Below are 11,364 nucleotides of genomic sequence, written 5' to 3'. Positions count from 1 at the left end.
CATAGTTCATGTATGCTCTATCTAGATGTTCGGAACCTAAACCATGCATGATACTACGTACAACAGGTTTAACACGCACAACATAATCACACAAACACCATTTTGACTAGTAAGGTACACGTGCATTGCACGCATGAGATTTGGAAACCAAATTATAAATAAATACCACATTATTGCATGTAAGCTTTGAGTCATATATGCATGATGTAAATGTTCATTTAATTCTTATAGTTCATCTCATTCAAAATCAATTATTTTTTATAAAAAAAGCTAATCTATTTTAAGATTCATGGAAATATGCGTTGTAAAGCATAAAGTAAAAAACAAATAATGGCAATTCATGTAGAAAAAAAATTGGTCAATTATGATAAGGAAGATTCTAGAACAAATGAGAAGTGCTTGTGTTTTGAGGTTTGTGCAGTATGCTTAAGTTCAACCATGGAGTCTTCTAGATTGTACATGTGGCAAAATATGGTGGAATGTAGATGATATCCAACAGCCAGTGGTGCTTGGATGAAGGCTCCACACCTTCCCTTTTCATGTAAATTTAATGATAATAAAACCTTGGATTCTTATGCTAATGGTATATATGATTACTATGATGTGGAACGAATAGAAGAATTCATTGCTTTTAAGGGTGCTTATGAAATTGAATCTTTTGTTTGAAAAGTGTGAAAATTATGCTGATGATATTTACAGACCTGAAAATTATGCTTAACTTAAATATTGCTATGAGGATTATGAATATAATTCCGATATTGATGCATTTATTGAGAAAGTCTCCGCTGTCGAAGAAGAGACTAATATTTTGCAGGAATCTATGGAAGAAGAAATAGTTGACACTGTGAGCTCATTAGATGAAAAAGATGACGAGGAGAGCGAAGAACAGAAGGAGGAAGGGCGGATTAGCTATCCGTGCCCTTCTAATGAGACTAACTCTTCAACTCATACATTGTTTAATTTCCCTTCGCGCTTACGGAAGGATGATTGCTATGATACCTTGGATTCGTTTGAAACATCCCATTTTGATGAACTTGATGCTTGCTATGCATGTGGCCATGATGCCATTATGAATTATGATTATGGAGATGAAGTTTCTATAGTTCCTTGTGTTAAGAATTAAATTGTTGCTATTGCACCCACACATGATAGTCCTATTATCTTTTTGAATTCTCCCAACTACACTATATTGGAGAAGGTTGTGCTTATTAAGGACTATATTCATGGGTTGCGTTCTACTTGCATATGATGATTTTGATAAATTTAATATGCATGTACTTGTCGCTCCTACTTACAATTATTATGAGAGAGGAACTACATCTCCGCCTCTCTATGTTTCCAATACGATAAAATTGCAAGAAACTGTTTATACTATGCATTGGCCTTTACTTCGTGTGCCTGAATTGTTCTTTTATGACACACTACTAGGGAAAAGCCTAGCAGGAGCACAGGTTCTAGGTATATCAGTAGCGCGGGATCCGGCGCTACTAATAAGGCGCTACAGCTAACCCGTAGTAGCAGTGCGTGCACGCCTGCACTACTTCTATAAAAGTGTAGCAGCAGCATTCTTCCTGGAAGCTCGCTACTGCTAATAGCTCTAGCGCGCTTCTCCTGCGTGCACTACAGCTACTGTCACGCTGATGCTAACTTTTCTCCACTCGCTGCTGCTAAATTTAGTAGTTCTTGAAATTTTTTCTGCATATTTGTTTTGTATTTGAACAGGCTTTATACAAGAATCTTTAGCACATACAAATGTCATCATGATACACATACAAATGGCTGCGACACCACAAATGTAATCATAGCATATACATACAAATAGTCTCATCATAATCATCATCCAACACAAAGTGGTATCTTGTCATCATCTCGAAAATAGCGATACATGCAAGTCTTGAATACTTGCAACTACAACGTCATCCATCTAAACAAAGGTATACACAAGAAGAGTTATCGTTATGAGTGAGAGCGGAACTATGCAGTACATGTGGCGGCGGTTACGACTCCTCTCTCGCGCTAGCGTGAACCTCAGGTAACTAGCTTCTCCTTCTTGTCTGCTTTTGTAGCCTTTATGGATGGAGCCCGAGATCCCATTCACTTGCGCCTGACACTTAGGCCACTCATTGTACACCCCCGGAATCTTCCCTTTGTACACGACATAGCACTGCCATCTCGCCATCAAGAAGCTACGTCCCTGTTAGAGATGCATCTTCATCAAGAGGATGTACGATCATATGTAACAAAATATACTAGAGCAACACGAAAAAGAAAGGGTTAGCAACTAGATGCAACATATAGTACGCAAACTAATTAACTAGAGGTACGCAGGTCATCGTACCCAAACTAACAAAGTAGCGTTACACAAGTTCGGCAGGGACCGTGGACATCACAAAGTTTCATCGCTACAGAAAGTATACAAGTTCAACCAACACAAATCATCATCATCGGCATCGTAAATCACTAGAAGTTCCATCCTTCCATATCATCGAGGATGGACCCTAGCTGCTTGAACGGCATGTGTCATGACGTTGCATGCCTATGCGAGTTCGGACGTCAGCTCGCGATATAGGGCCGTGGTGGAACATCCCCTTCTCATCGACGACTTCTTTCATGATGATCGTCGCCATGTCCCTTTGGATGCGAAAGAAGTCATCTCTTCTGAGTATATAATCCGCTTGTCCATGAGATTCTACCCACTTGTGGATATGATCATCATTTCTGCCTGTCATGCGAAGCTTTTGGTGATCCGTGTTGAACTCAATCATGAGATGGAGGATGTAGAATCCATCTTTCTTGTATGGTTTTGGGACTTGGATGCAGCAGAAGTTAGTTTTATGCGCAAAACCCATCTTCTTGTTCCTTTGTTTCCTGATCTGCATGTGGCCACCTCTAATGCTGAAGCCTTGGAGAGCATCATCTAGAATATTCATTATGTGGGTGTAGTCCTTCTTCTCGTAGTCTCTGGAAGGGTCGAAATACACGGCGTTGGAGACTCGCGGGTAAAGAATGATAACGACGGCGCGCTTGTTGCTGCACGGAAAATACACCTCAAATTATTCTCCATATGAGCGAGAAGGAATGATTGAAATGTACGAAAGGGTTGTCCGGAACTGACTTACTTTGGATGATAAGGCAGGAGGACAATTTCTTGGTCCTTATTCTGTACCATGAAGTTTTGGAGGTACTCCCTAGAAGTTTCACCCTTAAAGTCGCTGAGACTCAAGAAAGACTCGTGCATGTAGTACGGATCCGCCACACAGATTTGCGAGACTTCTCTCTTCATGACGAAGCTCATATGTAGCGCAAAAAGGCGGACGATTGTAAAATCGAGCTGCCTTGTCAGAAACATATCAAAGATATGGTCAAACCGCAGGAAGAACACCTCCGCGAGCCATGTGTTGATGTAGCACTTCCCCTCAGGCACACGAGCCGCATATGTCGGATATCCTGGATCCTTCAAGGCTAGTAGGCTTTTCTCAATCGACAGCACATGGTCGTGCAGTCTCCTGAGATCCCCTGATAGTGCCTCCAGTGATTTTGGCGGTAGCATCGGCTCCCCCGTGAGATGGAACATGGCTACACCTTTAACGGTTACACACTCTTCAGAATCCATTGTCTGGCTGCTATGTGCTCTGGCTTGTTTGTAGGCACCTATCTTCCCCGATCTCTTCCTCTCCTTTCCCTTGGGCACACCTTCCAGGCCCTTCCTTAACCCCTGCCCAAGTGTTCCCGGGCTAAGCACTGTACGACCCCCGGCTATTTGAGCCTATGTTAAGGCAGCATCTTCAGGCGTGTCCTATGAGGATTTCATGAAGAGAGACTTCTTGCAATCCCTGCTATGACCTTCCTGCCCAGGCAGATCATCCATATCCTCATTAGCATGCTGATAGCCCAATTCGTCATATAGTTGACTCATCATATCTAAGTCACAGTCATACGCGTTTGTATTTGAGGAAAGCCATTGGGTCGACCTCCATCTCATCATCCATTCTCTGTTCTACAGGACCGATTACATCAACCAGTACTATTGCACCACCTTCATCATGTCGTCCGCCGCTCTCACCCGGCACTATAGGAGCTGGTAATTGCGTAGGCGGGGTCATCGTCTCCGCACATCCTTGTTGATGTGTGGTTATTGGTGTGCTCTCGGCTAGCTCTAGACGAATAAGATTATTCGGCCATAGCAGCAACCAACCCTTGCAGCTACCAATCCGCGGCGGGGTCTCGTTATCCTCTCCCACATGCTGTATTGGAGGAGGCAAATCCTCGTGCCCCGATTTCACACTGGACATGTTAACCCTGAAGTGCCCAGCGGGGATCGGCTGGTTGTGGAGCGTGGTTTGCAAGGGGTACATTATCACCCCCTTTCCCACGTCCACCTTTTGGCCTTTGATCAAGTAGAGTATGGTGCATCGGGTTTCTTCGGCCTGCAAACACATGTCTGTGGCGTAAAACATCCAAAAGGCAATGAAAATGGAATATTCTATATATATATATATATATGTTGGTGCGACATGTAATTACCATGAGGGCGTCGAGCTCAGCCAAAGACGAAGGCCCACCTAGCGCGCCAGAGGCTGAGGACGGGATGCTATGAGCGGGAGCGAGTGCGAGAGGAGGCCCGGTTGCATGAGCAAGTGATGGTGCGGTGGTGTTTATGTTCACGAAGTTGCTCCCGACGAAACTAAGCAGCAGGAAATCATGTATCGTCTTGTGTGGATTTCCCTTTGTCCTAGTAGCAAAATCATTTCTGTAGGCAGTTATAGCTGCATTTATTTCCTTCTGTAGCAACTCATTTTTCTCCCCGGCTGTTTTTTTGCGTCCTTAGCTGCTTTTTTCTCGACCGCAAGCTTCACCTTCTCGTTGATGTCCACCTGACTAAACTTCTTTTTCTGCTTCTTGGCCTTCGGTAACTCGTTGTAAAACACCTTACACGTGGCGCCGTCTCCATCACCGTGCACACGACCATATTGCGGCCGCTGGCCCAAAGGAAGTCCCTTAAGTTCGTTCAAGGCCCGATTGAGAGGGGTGTCCCACTTGGGCCTCATCGGAGAAGTAGGTCTTTCGGCTGCAAGCTGGTGTTTCTTCTCTTGTAGAAGGACCGTAAACCGTTTAGGAATGTGTAGTCGACTAGATCTAGAGCTAAATGTAAGGTGGTAAAAGAATAATTACCAGTAGTCTAATCAATTTCCTCGTGATCTGGTCTGTGTAAAAAACCTTCTTTTCATTGTCCCACTTGTAGCGGGCCCTGATAAAGTCACGCTCCAAGGGGTTGGTGAACTTCGTGAAGGGCTCTAGGAGACCCGCGGCTTCACGTTCCGTGTCCTCCTTATCCCATATGGGCCTTTTACCGAGGTAGCCACGGCTTTCGAGGTGATACTTCCCCGTGTTCCTTTGCTGAAGGCTCTTGAATTTCGTAGCCTTAGCCTTGGCTGCCTCAGTAGCGCAAGTGTCCTTTAGCTTTTCGAACTCCTCTTCCGTAAGTGTCAGATTTTCCTTTAGAATCTTGGACAGGGGTTCCTCAGCCTCAATAGCTCGTTTCACCCTCCCTTTCCAGGAGGCCAAATCATTGCTGAACATGCCCATGGCGTGATTGTTAATCTTTTTCATCTTCGGATCATCCCGCAGTTGTTCTATCTTATCATCCCGGTCGAGGAACTTGAATCTCTTGTGCAGCTTCATCGGGAGCAACTGCGTCAAATGTTCTTTACTACTTAAGTCATCATCGTTGATGCTCGCGCATTCCTGTAGGATGCATCCTACTTGGTTCCCATAGCACTTGCGAGGTTCTTCTGGCTCTAATGGCTCAAACTTGCCAGGTGCCATCTTTGTGATCAACAGTCGTCCAATCCCTAGTTTGTTAGGTTTTCATATCCTCTGCTTCTTCTGCTTCTTCTTTTCGGTAGCGGCATCGGCACCGGTACCTTCCCCACCGGTCTCGAAGCCGGCATCGGTATCGATGCCTCCATCGGTGCCGGCACCGTCGGTGTCGATGTCGGCATCAGTACCATCATCAAGGCCGACCTGCAAACCTTTACTTTGCAGTTGCTTAGTAGTCAAATAGTCGAGGTACTCTTGTTCACACTCATAATCCATATCGTCTGCATCTTGGTCAGAAGGCCCAGTTTCTTTGTTGTTCGACCTGTTTCCTATGATGAAGTCTCCTCGTTTAATTCTAAAACTATGAAAAAAATGAGAAATGACATAAAAAAGAAATCTATGTTAGCTGGAATGTCATTTCCCCGCAACTCCCAGCACTCGATATGCCTTCTATCTAGCACAAATCATGCCAAAATTCACGGAAAATTCCGGCATGACTTTTGCTAAAAAATGGACATATCGAGCGCCTGTAATTCACCAGATCGGAAATGAATCAACATTCTAGCGTAACATAGGCCACTCGGATCATTTACCCTGCACATAATCATCATGTCCAAATTCCAAATATGACATGTCCAAAACATCACATGTCCACATATCACATGTCCACTTGATTTGCATATAAAAGGAAGAAAATATATAACTTGAAGAAAAAACTAGCTAAATTCATAACTAAATATATAACCAAATTAACCATCTTCCCTAACTAAAATCTAAGTAAAAATTAACCAATGAACCCTAGCTACCAGAGAGAGGAGGTGCGGTGGGGGGCTTATAGAGGGTGCAGGCCCGATGATGGCGGAGGTTGGGAGGGGTCGGGGTCGAGCGCCGGGGCCGGAGCCGGGGTCGGGGTCGGGGCCGGGCCCATGGGCGAGTGCCGAGGACGGGGCCGGAGTCGTCGTCGGGGTCGGGGCCGGGGCCGGAGCCAGCGCCAGGGTCGGGGTCGGAGTCGGGGGCGAGCGCAGGGGCGCGGCCAGGGCAGGGCCCCGGCGCGTGACGGGAGAAGAGAGAGTGTGGGGATTTAGGGGAAAAGATGCAGGACGAAGAGAGGAGTGGGGATTTTGGGGGTTAAGTGGGAATAGCAGTAGAACATTTAAGAGAAACGCGCTATAGCTACTCCAGGTAGCTATAGCGGTTTTCATAGATACTGCTACTGCTATCTTGACTAGCTGTAGCACGTTTCTCATAAAAGCGTTGCTGCTATAACCAGTACCTATATAGCAGTTTTCCTATTTGTTTACTTCTATTTTCTTTTCCTTTATTTTCTCCCACTTTTCTTTTCCTTTTTTCCAAGAGTAGTGAACGAGGGGAAGGCGATATATATTGCATCATTTGACGGTTAAGTATGTATAAAAAATAGGAACATATATATTACATCATTGGACCCATGCATAATAATGGCTAAGTGTGTATACAAAATAGGAACATATATATTACATCAACGTTGATATTTTCGTTTTGGAGTCAGCTTCTTTCCCTTCTTGTTCATTGAAGAATAATTGAGCCCCTCATTGTGACTTTGCCTTGTCCATGGAGTATGATTTTTCTTAGGTAATGTAGCATTGATTCTTCTTTTGACGTATACTTCATCATCATCGTCATCTTCCCTCATTGGTTTGCCGTATTGATCGTAGTCTTCCTCGTTGGCGACTCCATCCATTCCAATGATGTTCCTTTTGCCTCTCCTCACGACAACACGGCTGGTATTACGCGGGTCGGTTATGAAGAAGCATTGTGTCACGTGCTTAGCGTGTACACATGGCTCGTTTTTTACGATAGCGTTCACAATAGCACTCTTGGCGTTGGGTATAGTCATGGTAGTGAAATTCCGGTTTTCTCTTATGACATTCTTAGCCCATCTGACACGGAACATCGTTGTGTTCTGCAGTCCAGAGTAGTCAAGCTCCCAGATCTCCTCGACCATTCTGTAAAATATTTCAGTTGCACCGTTGTCGCTGCCGGTCATGCATTCCATCGTCACCCCTGAGTTCTGATCATCACTATCCATATCTTTGGCCTTCGTGCAGAACGTGTATCCATTGATATCGTATGCCTAATAGGTTACGAGGTTGGGCAAGGGGCCATGTGCTAAGGCATATATGAGCAATCCGTCCTTAGAGCCCTCCTCTGGGGGATTAGCAATAATATGATCTTTGAACAAATGCAGGAAAGTGGAGTTGTGCTCTTTAGTAACTTCAGCGTCCGTCCTACATACCCCCCGGTCACGATACTTCTTTGCGATAATTTCTTTGTGCAGTGCCATGAAAGGATCTACGTCGTCTAGGTGTTGTAGCACTACCAAGTTTGCTCTATCAAAGTCGCTGCATCGATCTGAGTATGCCACATGCAGTTCCCTGCGACCGTTGGAGTGACCTTCTCCTTCGAGCCTCCTATCGTTCTTGTTAACGAGCAAACCATCACTAACACCAGGCGGCTGGTCTACGCCATATAGAAAATTCTAGAAGAGAGAGATGCACTCTTGTGTCAGATAGCCCTGAACGATGCTTCCATCCGGACAGGACATGTTATGAATGAATCCTTTGATGATCCGATTCATCCTCTCAAACGGCATCATGTTGTGTAGGAATGACGGCCCCAAGTCTATTATGTCGTCCACAATATGGACACACAAATGCACCATCACGTCAAAGAACGCAGGCGAGAAGTACATCTCAAGCTCATTCAGTATCACAATGATCTCTTCTTGTAGCCTTTGGAGCTGCTTCACACTGATCGACTTTTGAGAGATGACATCGAAAAAGTTGCAGAGACCAATAAGCGTGTCACAGACGTGCTTGTCTATTATCCCTCTAAGGGCAATAGGTAGTATCTGTGTCATCATCACATGATAGTCATGGGACTTCATCCCGCTGAACCTTTTCTTGTCCTTGTCTAGATATCTGCTTATCTTGCCAGAGTAACCGGAACTCACTTTGACTCCGGTAAGGCACTTAAAGAATTGATCGATCTCTGCCTTACTTAAAGTGAAGCAAGAAAGCGGGCAATAATCCTATTTCTTTATTTTCTTGCCCTTCTTCTCCCGCGCTTCTGTCTCCGTCTCTATCTCTTCTGAATTTTTACGGGGCGGCATGTGCAGATCTTCCCTGATATTCAAATCTTGCAAGTCTTTTCTTACCTTCGTCCCATCCTTGGTCTTATCCGGCATGTTCATCAGTCTCGCGAGCAAGCTCTCGAGGACATTCTTATAGATATGCATTTGATCAAGGCAATGAGCTGTATCAAGTTTGTGCCAGTACTCCAAGTCCCAGAACACAAACGTCATCTTCCATACCTTCAGCACCGGCTCCGGCGCCATTTTCATCGTCTTTCCCGGTGCAGGGCACTCCTTCCTGTTTTTCAACATCTCATCGATTTCGGTGCCGCTCCGCTTACGTGGAGGTCCTCGATGCTCAGCATAACCATTTAATAGGTTTCTCCATGGGTCATCCTGTTCGAGCCATCTTAGATGCCCCATGTACATGATTTTCCCATACCTGCCATCTTTCCTTGACGTTAGCTGCTGAGACGTCGTATCATCCATGCACCATGTGCATCCGCAATATCCATGGCACACCTGGCCTGCGACATATCCGTAACCAATATAGTCGTGCACCATCATGATCAGGCATAGCTCTCTTGTAGAAATACTCGCCTTTGCTGGCGCCCATGTCTTGGCCGGTGTTTTCCATAATATGTCTAACTCCTCTTGAAGTAGGCCCAAATACATGTTAATATTATTTCCTGGTTGTTTCGGCCCTTGAATCAACATGTGAATGTGAATGTACTTCGACTTCATGCACAACCAGGGGGGAGGTTGTACATCCATACAAACACGGGCCATGTGCTATGGTTGGTCTTCTGGTTGCCAAACGGATTCATGCATTAAAAAAAGACACATCCGTGACATTTTGGGCCGAACGATAATTGTGACAACACCCGGTATCATCATAGATGTGGTGGGCTCCTACTTCTATGACAAAAAATCATGACAGAAAATGGGCTTTTCGTCCTGGGCGGGACGGTGACACAGCTGCATGACATTCTTTGGGCCCTCCATGATGGAAAAAACTGTGGTAGAAGCGAGGGGGAGGAAAATTTCAAGGAGTTGCCCGTTACGCTGGGAGGTCGGGGACGAGCGATGCGCGTTTCTCTTGTATAGGTACGCGCGTGTGTGCGAGGCGTTGGCTCTAACTGAACCCGAGCGAGGCGTTGGTCTCTAATTGAACCCGAGCGATTGCACTGCAGGCTACGCATTACTGAACCCGGGCGATCAATCAATGGTTGTTAACTGAACCCGATCGAGTGATTCCTTCGCTACTGCTGCTAACTGAAGCCGATCGATGCTGCCTCTAGGATGAACAGTGAGCGTTGCAGGGGGGGGTGGATGAACAGTGAGCGGTGGCGTTGCCTCTGGATGAACAGGACCCCGTGGTGTGGAGGCCTGGATGAACAGTAGACGGTGGAGGGGTGCCCGTGGAGGGGTGGTTGAACAGGACCCCGTGGTGTGGAGGGCTGGATGAACAGTAGACGGTGGTGGGGTGGTTGAACAGTAGCCGGTGTAGTAGCGTGCGGTGGAGGCTGGATGAACAGGAGCCCGTCGAGGCTGGAGGAGGTCGACGGTAGCCCGTGGAGGCTGGAGGAGGTCGATGGTGGAGATGAACAGTATCCTGTGGAGTCCCGTTTTGCGGTACGCCACACCCCTCCCGATGAACAGGACCCCCGTTTCGACCGTAGCGCTCCAACACAAGTCCGTTTTGTCCGTTTTGTGGTACGCCACACCCCTGCCGATCAACAGGACCCCTGTTTCGACCGTAGGAGGTCCGTTCCGTCCATTTTGCAGTACGCGACACCCCTCCCGATCAACAGGACCCCTATTTCGACCGTAGGAGGTCTGTTTCCTTCGTTCTACGGTACGCCAGGCCTCGTTTCCATCGCATGTTCCGTCCAAGCCGGTTGGCTCCCATGCGTTCTGTTGCCTCCTGATGAACAAGACGCATTCCGTTGCCTCCCAATGAACATGACGCATTCCGTGGCCTCCCCATTAACACGACGCATTCCGTTGCCTTCCCATGAACACGACGCATTTCATTGCCTCCCCATGAACACGACGACGATGTTGTTTCTCCATTTCGACCCAACCATGTACGTATGCGCGAGTAGGCGTTCGAGACCCTGCCCATATGTACGTATGTGGCCGTATTTTCTTTCTTGCACCCTGGCCACTCTACGTACATGTACATGCTACATGCGCGCCTCAACTACGACACGTGCATGCCTCTACATCCACCAGTATATATGTACGTACACGTTCGCGACCAGAATGACAATGCTACATACGCTTCGACCAGGTGGGTCCCGACTGTCAAGTACTTGCTTACCTGCGAAGATGTAGCTCGTGGTTCCCAGCAGTCAGGGGGCGAATCATTTTTTTTTTGCCCGGACGCACTTCCTTGCATGCAAAGATGTAGCTGGTGGGTCCCAGCA

Source organism: Triticum aestivum, chromosome 4B, assembly GCF_018294505.1.
Source record: "Triticum aestivum cultivar Chinese Spring chromosome 4B, IWGSC CS RefSeq v2.1, whole genome shotgun sequence".
NCBI classification, from domain to species: Eukaryota; Viridiplantae; Streptophyta; class Magnoliopsida; order Poales; family Poaceae; genus Triticum; species Triticum aestivum.
The sequence above is the reverse complement of the archived record's forward strand: the minus strand, read 5'-3'. Positions refer to the sequence as shown.